This window comes from Halichoerus grypus, chromosome 2 (genome assembly GCF_964656455.1).
Source record: "Halichoerus grypus chromosome 2, mHalGry1.hap1.1, whole genome shotgun sequence".
Classification (NCBI taxonomy): domain Eukaryota; kingdom Metazoa; phylum Chordata; class Mammalia; order Carnivora; family Phocidae; genus Halichoerus; species Halichoerus grypus.
The window spans coordinates 191477520-191490482 of record NC_135713.1 but is presented as its reverse complement, the minus strand read 5'-3'; the positions used below and the strand labels follow the sequence as shown (position 1 = coordinate 191490482).

General features: G+C 40.4%; 1 protein-coding gene across 6 annotated transcripts in view; it reads left to right on the top strand.

The window, feature by feature from the left end:
- Positions 1-12963, top strand: part of GJC1 (gap junction protein gamma 1) — a 47440-nt gene that overhangs the window by 8646 nt on the left and 25831 nt on the right. For 3 of the 6 annotated variants that reach the window (XM_078065829.1, XM_078065831.1, XM_078065830.1), the window contains exon 2: positions 11923-12066. The exons of the other annotated variants lie outside the window; for them this stretch is intronic. The gene's annotated coding sequence lies outside the window, so the exon portion shown is untranslated. The remainder of the gene's footprint in view (positions 1-11922; positions 12067-12963) is intronic. 6 annotated transcript variants of the gene reach the window in all.

Genomic DNA, 12963 nt, shown 5'->3' with positions numbered 1-12963 from the left:
CAAAAATTATACTGTGTATTATTGAATTTGTCATTTCTTTCATTTGACCTCTAGGTTTTGTATCATTTTAAAAGTCTTCCATACTCAGATTATTAAGAAAAACATGTCCATGGTTTTGTCTGACTTCCATTGTTTTGTTTTTAATTTAATTTAATTTTTTTTTAAGAGTGCTTGGCATATAGTAAGCCCTCAGTACCTGTTAATTCTTTTTTTTTTTAAGATTTTATTTATTCATTTGAGATAGAAATACAGAGAGAGAGCATGAGTAGGGAGGAGGCAGAGGGAGAGGGAGAAGCAGACTCCCCGCTGAGCTGGGAGCCCGATGTGGGGCTCGATCCCAGAACCCTAGGATCATGACCTGAGCCGAAGGCAGACGCTTAACGACTGAGCCACCCCAGGCGCCCCACTTGTTGCTATTTTAAATGGGGACTTCAGTTATATTTATATTGCTTGTATATCACTGTCATCTTTCTTTTTTTTTTTTTTAAAGATTTTATTTATTTATTTATTAGAGAGCGAGCGAGAGAGAAACAGCATGGGAGGGGAGAGGGTCAGAGGGAGAAGCAGGCTCCCCACTGAGCCGGGAGCCCGATGTGGGACTCGATCCCAGGACCCTGGGATCATGACCTGAGCCGAAGGCAGTCGCTTAACCAACTGAGCCACCCAGGCGCCCCGCACTGTCACCTTTCTGCATGGTCTGAAAATAAAATTAAACACTAAACCCACATAGTACAGTAAAAAAATCACTAGGTCTCAAGTTGTCTTCTAGGCTTTGCACGTAATTAATTGTGTGATCTTTTTTTGTTTGTTTGTTTGTTTGTTTTTAAAGATTTTATTTATTTATTTATTTGACAGAGAGAGGGAGAGGGAGAAGCCGGCTTCCCGCTGAACAGGGACCCTGATGCAGGGCTCAATCCCAGGACCCTGGGATCATGACCTAAGTTGAAGGCAGATGTTTAACCAATGAGCCACCGAGGTGCCCCTAGTTGTGTGATCTTCAGCACATCATCATGATCTTTAGTATCCTCTTCAGTAAAATAAGGATATTAGTCTCATACTCTGATACCAAACAATCGGCCACTATAGAATAATTGATTGAAAGTTAACCTTAGAATCCATGCAGGTATTATCTGTAAACTGTATAAATAGTATTTTACAAATATGTATGGCCTTTTCAAATGTATGTGTAGATGATACTATGATAAACTACAAGTTTATTTTAAAACTTTACCAGTGTATGATAGAGTTTTAATCTTTTTCTGTTTTCTGCAAAGACAAATACTATATGCATAGCCACTATTATATAGGGCTCCAGAAAATCTCTTGCAATTATTACATAAAGGCCTTAAGACCCTAAAAGTTGGGGGTGTTCCTGGGATATGTCTCTGTCTCTCTCTCTTGCTCTCTTTTTTTTAATTTTAATTTTTTTTTTTTTTAAGGTTTTATTTATTCATTTGACAGAGAGAGATCACAACAAGCAGGGGGCGGGGGCAGAGGGAGAGGGAGAAGCAGGCTCCCGGCTGAGCAGGGAGCCCTGTGCGGGGCTCGATCCCAGGCGCCCCTAGATTTTAATTTTAAGTAATCTCTACACCCAACGTGGGGCTCAAACTCACAACCTCAAGATCAAGTGTTCCGTGCTCTTCTGACTGAGCCAGCCAGGTACCCCTTGGGATCTCTTTTTAAGAGACCTGATTGATTAGCCTATCTAGATTTGTCTAAAGAATGTTTTGTGAGAGGGGCGCCTGGGTGGCTCAGTCGTTAAGCATCTGCCTTCGGCTCAGGTCATGATCCCAGGGTCCTGGGATCGAGCCCCGCATCGGGCTCCCTGCTCCGCGGGAAGCCTGCTTCTCCCTCTCTCACTCCCCCTGCTGGTGTTCCCTCTCTCGCTGTGTCTCTCTCTGTCAAATAAATAAATAAAATCTTTATCCAAAAAAAAAAAAAAGAATGTTTTGTGAGAGAAACCATATAATACTTTATGAAAGGGGATTTGTTGTTTTTGTGTCTAACTCAACTAGCTTGCTTTGACCTTACATTCCAATTCAGTAGATGTTCATGTTATTCAGAGTGAAAGCTTTGTATTTATTGAAGGTTGAGCAGGTCAACCTGCACTTCTCAGATTCACTTAGGAAAGTTTTTTTTTTTTGAGTTTGGAAAAATTGTTAGGAATTGGGGGAGTGTCTCAGTTCTTTTATTGAATTGTGTATCTGAAGCCATTGTATCCTATTACACTCAAACTCAGAAAAAAGGATGGAAAAATATGTTATGATTTGTAATATATCCCGGGAAGGAAATTATGTATACATAGCTTGCAAAGCATTCTACTGAATAGATTTATTTTGATTACTAGTTCATTATGGTTACTAGTTCAGTGAGAAATTTAAACCAACCTTAGCAATTTTTTTTAAAGATTTTTATTTATTTATTTATTTGACAGAGAGACACAGCGAGAAAGGGAACACAAGCAGGGGGAGTGGGAGAGGGAGAAGCAGGCTTCCCGCTGAGCAGGGAGCCCGACATGGGACTGGAGCCCAACGTGGGGCCCAATCCCAGGACCCTGGGATCATGACCTGAGCCAAAGGCAGACACCTAACGACTGAGCCACCCAGGCGCCCCAACCTTAGCATTTTTTTTTAAGTAAGCTCTACACCCAGTGTGGGGCTTGAACTCACTATCCCAAGATCAAGAGTCCCACGCTCCACCAGCCAACCCCCTCCCCCCATCTTAGCATTTTGAATCCCTGGTAGAATGCTCTTCTTTTTTTTTTCTTCTTCATTTGAGAGAGAGAGAGAGTACAAGCTGGGGGGGAAGGGCAGAGGGAGAAGGAGAAGCGGTCTCCCCACTGAGGGAGCCCCATATGGGGCTCAATTCCAAGACCCTGGGATCATGACCTGAGCCGAAAGGCAGACGCTTAACCGACTGAGCCACCCAGGCACCCCTAGAATGCTTTTAATAGAAGTTTATTTCCTACTGGGGTACCTGGCTGGCTCAGTCAGTGGGACATGAGACCCTTGATTTTGGAGTTGTGAGTTCAAGCCCCATGATGGGTGTAGAGCTTACTTTAAAAAAAAAAAGAAGAAACTTCCTGTTGCATTTTATTTATTTGCCTCAGAAAACTGTTGGTTTTTTTCTTTTTCTTTGTGGTTTGAAATAACATACACATCAGCATGGTTTTTTGAGGTAGGAAAATAGAGATGAGATCTGTGCTCAGAATAGTGGTCTTACTAGATTCCCGTTTAGCTAATCTTCAAAGCCTTAAGGTAATAGATTATTTTGTTTTAAATAATTTAGCATGTTAACATTTAGTATTTTCTCTCAGGAGAAATCTCTTGGGTTTGTACTGAATCTCATGGGCATATTCTTATCCCAACAGAAGAATCCTTGATATGAAGGAGAAAAAAATGAAATGGAGTGATTAGGACAGAAAGTATGAATTTTGTAACATTTTCACATGTCAAAGATTTACTTTCTAGGAAATCTTACAATGGAGACTGGGAGGCGCCTGGGTGGCTCGATGGGTTAAGCAGCTGACTTCAGCTGACTTCGGCTCTGGACATCATCTTCAGGGTCCTAGGATCAAGCCCTGAGTTGGCTCAGTCTGCTTGTTCCTCTCCCTCTGTGCCTTTCCCTGCTTGTGTTCATGCATGTGCTCTCTCTCTCTTGATCTCTCTCTCAAATAAATAAAATCTTAAAAAAAAATAATGGAGACTGGTTAAGTTTTTGGTGGCTATTTTAATTATCATTTTCTCAAATAAAGGTAACTCACTCCAAATACTCAGTATCAGACATTCAATAAACAGCAGGTAGCAGTGGCAACAACTATGTATTTCAAGGGAATATTGGATATGTTAATTTTCTCTGTTGTTTCTGGACCATTTTAAAAGGTATTTATTTATTTATTTAAAGAGAGAGAGAACACGAGCAAGGGCGAGGGTTGGAGGGAGAGGGAGAAGCAGATTCCCCGCTGAGCAGGGAGCCTGATGCAGGGCTCAATCCCAGGACTCCTGAATCATGACCCAAGCTGAAGGCAGACGCTTAACTGACTAAGCCACCCAGGCACCCCTGGACCATTTTATAGTGAGTTTCTAAAGGAATGTAAAGAGCAACATGATGATAGTAAGCTGCTATGTATGACATCATGTCAGAATACTACTCCTGTGGGGCGCCTGGCTGGCTCAGTTGGTAGAGCATCTGACTCTTGATCTCAGGGTCATGAGTTTGAGCCCCATGTTGGATGTAGAGATTGCTTAAATAAATAAACTCTTTTAAAAACTTCTAAAAAAAAGAACACTACTATCTTTTGATACATCCTTACAAATTACGAATTACCCTCTAGACTCTGTTTTACTCTGGAGTGGAATTTTATGTAAGTTCTGTCTTGGACCCTTTTATGCAGGGGGGTGTAGTAACTGTATCAGAGGTTTTATGAGATGTTTATATTTTTCTGTGCTATATCCATTACTTAATTAGGTCTTTATGAGTATATGCAAATATGAAATTTGTGCCCCGACCTACTTTTTAAATTTCCCTCAGGGCTTTTGTTGCATAGGAAAGCTTTGCCAACTCCTTTATTACATGTTTATTGTAGGAAATACTGAAAAGCAAAATAGAAACCGTTCAAAAGCCATTGTCAATGTTCATGTATTTCCATTCAGACAGACTATCTTACTGGAGGGTTTTTGTTTGGTTGGTTTTTGTCTCTTTACTACATAGGAGAATTTTCTCACATAATGAAATATTCTTTTTTTTTTTTTTAATATTTTATTTATTTAGTTGACAGCACAAGCAGGGGGAGCAGGCTCCCCGCTGAGCAAGGAGCCCGATGTGGGACTCGATCCCAGGACCCTGGGATCATGACCTGAGCCGAAGGCAGACGCTTAACTGACTGAGCCACCCAGGTGCCCCTGAAATATTCTTCTTAAACAGGTCACAAATTGGCAGGCTTTATTCAGCCAATAAGATTATCTGGCTCAATATTATTTAAATGTTGGATAAAAATAAAATATTATTTAAATGCCTGGGTGGTGCAGTCAGTTAAGTGTCCAACTCTGGATTTCTTTTTTTTTTTTTTTTTTTAAAGATTTTATTTATTTATTAGAGAGAGAATGAGAGAGAACACATGAGAGGGGGGAGGGTCAGAGGGAGAAGCAGACTCCCTGCCGAGCAGGGAGCCCGATGTGGGACTCGATCCAGGGACTCCAGGATCATGACCTGAGCCGAAGGCAGTCGCTTAACCAACTGAGCCACCCAGGCGCCCCATCCAACTCTGGATTTCTGCTCAGGTCATGATCTCAGGGTTTTGAGATCGGGCTCTGCACTGGGCATGGAGCCTGCTTAAGATTCTCTCTCTCCTACGGGGCGCCTGGGTGGCTCAGTTGGTTAAGCGACTGCCTTCGGCTCAGGTCATGATCCTGGAGTCTCGGGATCGAGTCCCGCATCGGACTCCCTGCTCAGCAGGGAGTCTGCTTCTCCCTCTGATCCTCCCCCCTCTCATGTTCTCTCTCTCTGTCTCATTCTGTCTCTCAAATAAATAAATAAAATCTTAAAAAAAAAAAAAAAAAGACTAAAAACCTTTAAAAAAAAAAAATTCTCTCTCTCCCTCTGCATTCCCCACCCCCCCGCATTTTATTATATATTTTTTATTTTATATTTTATTATATATATATTGTAACTTACATATATTATATTTAGTTGCTAATGTGAAATAAAAGGAGACAGGTAGGAATGTAAATTGTTACAACCCTCTTTGGAAAAGTACTGACCTACCGAAGCTGACATGACAGTTTGCTTCTAGGTATTCAACAGGAAGTCATACACATATTCACCAGAAGACATATATGGAATGGTATGGTAGCATTATTCATAATATTCAAAACTGGAAATTGCTCAAATGCCCATCAGCAGTAGAATGGATAAATTGTGGTATATTCACACAACAGCAATATAGTAAAGCAAAGAGAATGAACAGACTAGAACGAAATGCAGCAAAATTGGTGACTCTCAACAGATGCTGAACAAAGGAAGTCAGGCACAAAAGAGTATATTCTTTCTGATACAAGAAACCCCATTTTGTATTTATATTAAGTTCAAGAACAGGTAAACCAGTGGGTCTCAATGTGGTATAATGTTCCCCAACAGGGATTTGGCAATGTCTGGAGTCCTCTTTGGTTGCCATAACTGGAAGAGACCAGGGATGCTGCAAATCACCCTGCGGTACAAAGGACAGTCCCTCACAACAAAGAACTATCCCTGGGCTAAACTAATCTGTACTGTTGGAGGAAGGATGGTGGTTTCCCTTGGGTAGGAAGGGGTGTGATTGTGGCTCTGGTGGGTGGTAGTGTTTTGTTCTTGATTTTAGTGCTGGTTACAGGGTCTGTTCAGTTTGTGAGAATTCATTGAACTGCATGCTTATATTTATGCACCTTTCTGTAGGTATTTTCCACTTCAATCAAAAATTTGTAAAAAAAAAAAAAAAAGGGGGGCGCCTGGGTGGCTCAGTCGGTTGAGCGTCTGCCTTCGGCTCGGGTCATGATCCCGGGGTCCTGGGATCGAGCCCCGCATCGGGCTCCCTGCTCGGTGGGAGGCCTGCTTCTTCCTCTCCCACTACCCCTGCTTGTGTTCCCTCTCTCGCTGTGTCTCTCTCTGTCAAATAAATAAATAAAATCTTAAAAAAAAATTTTTTTTTTTGTAAAAAAAAATCAGGGCACCTGGGTGACTCAGTTAAGCATCTGCCTTCGGCTCAGGTCATGATCCCAGGGTCCTGGGATTGAGCCCTGCATCGGGCTCCCTGCTCAGTGGGGAGCCTGCTTCTCCCTCTCCTGCTCCCCTTGCTTGTGTTCCCTCTCTCACTGTTTCTCTCTCTGTCAAATAAAGAAAATCTTTAAAAAGAAAAATAAATAGGGGCACCTGGGTGGCTCAGTCGGTTAAGCGTCTGCCTTCAGCTCAGGTCATGATCCCAGAGTCCTGGGATCGAGCCCCATGTCGGGCTCCCTGCTGCTCAACAGAGAGCCTGCTTCTCCCCCTGCTGCTCCCCCTGCTCCCTCTGCTTCTCCCCCTGCTCCCCCTGCTTGTGCTCTCTCTCTCTCTGTCAAATAAATAAATAAAATCTTTAAGATAAATAAATAAAGATATGAAAGTCTTGGGGCACCTGGGTGGGTCACCTGGTTGAGCGTCCCAACTCTTGGTTTCGGCTCAGATCAGGATTCAAGATCAGGATTCAAGAGTTGTGAGTTCCATCCCCAGGTCAGCCTGCCCACTCAGCAGGAAGTGTACTTGAAGATTCTCTCCCTCTGCCCCTTCCCCCATTTGCACATGCATGCTCTCTCTCCACCCCCACCAAATAAATAAATAAATCTTTTTTTTTTTTTTTTTTTTTTTTTTAAGATATGACAGTTTGGTAACTCCATAGCTATAGCTAATAAGCAGTAGCCCCCGCTTTGGTTGGAATGTTTTCCAGGCCCCATTTTCCTATTTCTGTTACTTGTATCTCCTCACTGGTATCTAGACATTTAAAAAATGTCTTAAACAGCTTGAGTGAGATATAATTCATACACCATATAGTTAACTTTTTTAAAGTGTACAATTTGAAATTTTCAGTATATTAACAGGATTGTGTAGCCATCACCACAATTTAATTTTAGAATGTTTTCCTTCCTCCAAAAAGAAATCCCCTACTTATTAGCAGTCACTCCCTGTTTCCCCCTGCCCCATCCCTTTCAGGTCTAGGCAACCACTAGTCTATTTTTTTGTCTTTAGATAATTGTATACATTTGAATTTTGTGATCTCTGTTCTAAAACAGGATTTATAGTAGTTGTGCAGTATTTCGTCATGAGGTTGTATCCTAAATTGCATAAAATTTGTCTTATATTGGTCATTTATTTTAGATAAATTACTAGATGTGAAATTACTGATCGAAGGATATAAACACTTTAATATTCTCTTCTTTTTTTCTAAGATTTTTTTTTTTTAAAGATTTTATTTGTTTATTTGACAGAGAGAGAGAGAGAGAGCACAAGTAGGCAGAGAGGCAGGCAGAGGGAGAGGGACTTAGGATATGAATGAATGCATTATCCCAGGTTCCTCATACTTCTCCAGCTGGTTCCTGAAGGTTCTTAGATTCAAATAGAGTGGCTTTTTGCCAGCACAAATTGACACTTCACCCCACAGTGATGTATTTTGTTTCCTTGTTGGTTAATAGAGCCAAGATTTCAAACTACTTTCTACTAGGTTTTATAATTTGACTCAACAAATTATATTGTATTTCTCAAATACTGTCCATAGCCAAGAGCTCTTTTGAAAACAAGTTGTTTTTATGTTTGTAATACATAGATTACTGTTTGCTAGTGAGCTGCCAAAATGCTTTTGCTTAGAAATTGTCACTAGGTAGTTATTAAACATTTATTATCACTCATGCAGAATTAACTTCCACTTAAAACATTCCAGTTAAACAAAACTTCATTGTAAACCCTTTAATTGATTCCTTGTCTGTGCACATGAAGCGGTCTCATTCAGGAGTGTGAGTCACTAGCGGGATTCTTAGTGGATTGCTTGGCTTATGATCTGGGATACCCAGATGGTGAGTCAATATTGAAATCTTTTAGCTTGATTCAACCACAGATTTCTGGGATGGCTGTTTGGGAAGTGCCTTTTTGACAATTGGACATCTTATTGTTGTATTTCACTGCAGTTATCTCACCTCTTTCCTTCTCCCTCAAAGTTCTGAATTCCACTTAATTTGTTGCTTGTTTTTATGAATTTTATTCTGCCTGAGGTGATTTCCATCAAATGTTAATAGACGGGACCTTAGAAATCATTTGATATTCTCCGCTTATTTTACAAATGAAAAAATGGAAAGAAATACTTATTCCTAAAGTGCCTGTTAGAATCTCTTGGCTCCTAGTTCAGTGCTTACTTCATCTTGGTTTCATAAAATTCAAGGTTAGGAATGACTGTTCTAGAAAATTAATTTTAGTTCATCCTGGACTTTGTTTTTATTTAAAAAAAAGAAATTAAGATTTTTAAAATCTGTCTATGATAGGTTTGGGGTATTGTTTGTTTTTTTAATTAGAAGGAGATTAAAACTTGGCTCTGACCCATTTGGACTTGGTTGTTGGATTTGCAAAACATTTAGAATAGCACTACCTACCTTAAAATTTTTCATTTCCTGGTTATAATACTTTAGTAAGATTAAAAATTGACAAGGGACAAGTTATTGGGTTTTTTAGTTGTTGATCTGGAACCCTTGGGAGCTTTTTTAACATGACTACTAGAGAGTCATTTCCAAAGATACATATATGAAAGTGATATTTTTGGATTAACAGTTGTTTTTGTGGCCCACATAATAGTAAAGAGCTTGCAGTGGAAAAAATGAGATAAACTGAAAAGTAAAGCATTTCCCTGTAGTGTCACTACACTATAAAATGTTTAAACTTTAACAGATGATAGTAGTTAGCTTCCTCTCGTCCTCTGTTGCTTAGCATATATAACTGCACATTAACTACCTCTTGAATACAACTATAGTTTAAAAAAATGTTTTTTGAAAATTTAAAAACTATAGTTTGTAAATTTCCTATAAATTACTAGATTGCGAGCTTCTTGTGGTAGGTAAGTACCAATTGCATGAATGAATTTTAGTCTAAAACTTTTTTTTTTAAGATTTGATTTATTTATTTGAGGGAGAGGGAAAAGAAGAAGGCTCCCCACTGAGCAGGGAGCCCAACTAGGGTTGGATTCCAGGATCCCGGGATCATGACCTGAGCTGAAGGCAGATCCTTAACCCACTGAACCACTTAGGTACCCCATAGTCTAAAACTTTTTTTGTCCTTTTTTATTGTGGTAAAATATACTTAACATAAAATTTATCATTTTAACCGTTTTTTTAAGTGTACAGTTCTGTGGCATTAAGTAAATTTACATCGTTGTGCAACCATCTCCTGAACTTCGGAATCTTCCCTACAGAAACTGTACCCATTAAACATAGTTCCCCGTTCCTCTCAGCTTCTGTCAATCACCATTTTTTTCTGTTTCTATGAATTTGCTTATTATAGCTATTTCATGTAAGTGGAATCATATAACATTTGTCCTGTTGTGACTGACTTCTTTCACTTAGCATAATATTGTCAGGGTTCATCCACGCGTCAGAATTTCCTTCCTTTCAAAACTGAAGAATATTCCATTGTATATTAACAAAATGTCCTATTTTGTTTATTCATCTGGCAGTGGACACTTGGGTTGCTTCTACCTTTTTTGGCTCTTGTGAATAATTCTGTGAATATGAATCTACAGAATCGAGTCCCTGCTTTTGTTTCTTTGGGTATATACCCTGAAGGAGAATTGCTGGATCATATGGTAATTGTAATTTTGAGGAAATTGTAACCATACTGTTTTCTCTGGAGCAACTGCACCATTTTAGATTCCCACCAGCAAGGCCCAACAAAGGTTTCACTTTCTCCACAGCTTTGTCAGCACTTGTTCTTTTCTTGTTGTATAATATACATCTTGGTGCGCCTGGGTGGCTCAGTCGTTAGGCGTCTGCCTTCGGCTCAGGTCATGATCCCAGGGTCCTGGGATCGAGTCCCACATCGGGCTCCCTGCTCAGCGGGAAGCCTGCTTCTCCCTCTCCCACTCCCCCTGCTTGTGTTCCCTCTCTCGCTGTGTCTCTCTCTGTCAAATAAATAAATAAAATCTTTAAAAATATATATATAATATATATCTTGATGGGTGTGATGTGGTATCTTATGGGTTGCTGGGTTTTTTTAAGATTTTATTTATTTATTTGTCAGAGAGAGCACAAGCAGTGGGGGAGCGCCAGGCAGAGGGAGAAGCCAGCTCCCCACTGAGCAGGGAGCCCGATGTGGACTCCATCCCAGAACCTTGGGATCATGACCGGAGCCGAAGGCAGAAACTTAACCATTTGAGCCACCCAGACGCCCCAGTATCTCGTGTTTTTATTTGTGTTCCCCTAGTGATTGTGGTAGTCTAAAACTTCTTACAGTTTAAACTCCTATTAACCCAAGCTTTGTTTCTTAAAAAATATATTGAAATCATTGGTGAGGGAGTGAGGAAACTAGCATTCTCTTACTCTGATAGTGGAAATATAAATAGGTACCAGCTTTTTGGAGGGGTAATTTGGTAATACAGATCAAAAGCTTTAGAATTTTTATGGGGCCCCTGGGTGGATCAGTCAGTTAAGTGTCTGCCTTCAGCTCAGGTGGGATCGAGTCCCGCATCAGGCTCCCTGCTCAGCGGGAACCCTGCTTCTCCCTCTCTTTCTGCCCGCCGCTCACCCTGCTTGTGCTCTCTCTCTCACTCTCTCTCTGTCAAATAAATAAATAAAAATCTTAGGAAAAAAAAAAAGGCTTTAGAATTTTGGGAGATATAGTAGGCAAAGAAGTTGACCTTTTCTTGTAAACACACACAATTTCCACAATCTTTTTTTTTTTTTTTTTTTAAGATTTTATTTATTTATTTGACAGAGAGAGACACAGCGAGAGAGGGAACACCAGCAGGGGGAGTGAGAGAGGGAGAAGCAGGCTTCCCGCGGAGCAAGGAGCCCGATGCGGGGCTCGATCCCAGGACCCTGGGATCATGACCTGAGCCGAAGGCAGACGCTTAACGACTGAGCCACCCAGGCGCCCCAATTTCCACAATCTTTACAACTGTTGACCAGCAATTCTTTTAGAAATGTATCCTAAGTGTATAAGTGGGTTTGTGTACAAAGTTATGAGTATTATAACAAACCACTGTAAACAACCTAATGTGCAACCATAGAAGATTAGTTAGATTCTGAATCTGTGAGCCTGGGAGTGGGAGTTGTAAGTAGGACGTGGGAATCAGCACTTTGAACATTGCCTTCTGGATAATTCTGATGAAGGTGGTCTGTGGACAACATCTGAAGTAGTGATACTTACATGCTTTAATTTCAGGTTCTGTGGTATGCTAAGACCCTCTGCAAACAGACGTCTGACTTCCCTGTTCAGCCTTCTCTACAACTACTTCCCAAGCATCCTCCATCATATTTCAGTCTAAGAGGCTTCTTAGGCAACTTCTCACTCACACCATTTTCTCAGGTATAATTGAAAGCTTGTACCTTTTAATTCATAGGAGTTAGTCTCTTTCCCTTCTCTGAGGTTTTGTTTTTTTGTGTGTTTTTTTTTTTTTTTTTTTTTTTTTTTAAGATTTTATTTACTTATTTGACAGAGAGAGAGAGCACAAGGAAGGGGAGCTGTAGGGAGAGGGAGAAGCAGGCTCGCCGCAAAGCAGAGAGCCCGATGCGGGACTCCCATCCCAGGACCCCAGGATCATGACCCGAGCCAAAGGCAGACACTTAGCAGACTGAACCACCAGGCACCCGCTGTCTGAGTATTTTCAGATTTTGTACTTTCATACCATTCATTCTATTCTGTTCTGAAATATTATATTAGTAAACGTGTTTTACATTTTCTACTTTGTACAAATTCATTCAAATCTTCTGTTTAATATAACACATATTCATTGAGTGCTTTTTGTGTCCTGGCCAGCATACTAGGAGCTAACTGTCCAGAAAATTTAAAGAAACCTGGACTTCCCAGACATCAGGGAACTCATATTTCAGTAGAAGAAACCAGTATCACTAATGTTGATTTAATAGAGTAAGTCCTGATATTGGGGGAATGAAGAATTATTATGGACTTTTGGTGGGGAGGGATTAGTTGAGGAGGTTAAGGAAACTTGAAGTGACCTTTGAGCTAGATCTTAAAGGATGAACTTTTTCCAGGTAGGAAATTGTGGAAAGACAATTTAAAGCAGAGGAGGGGTGCCTGGCTGTCTTAGTTGGTAGAGCATGCAACTCTTGATGTCAGAGTTGTAAGTTCAAGTCCCACAGTGGGAATAGAGAATACTTAAAAAGAAAGTTGAGGAAAATCAATGAGCAGAGATTCAAATTTATTAAGTCATTCAGTGAATAGTTACTGAGCACTTACTGAGGT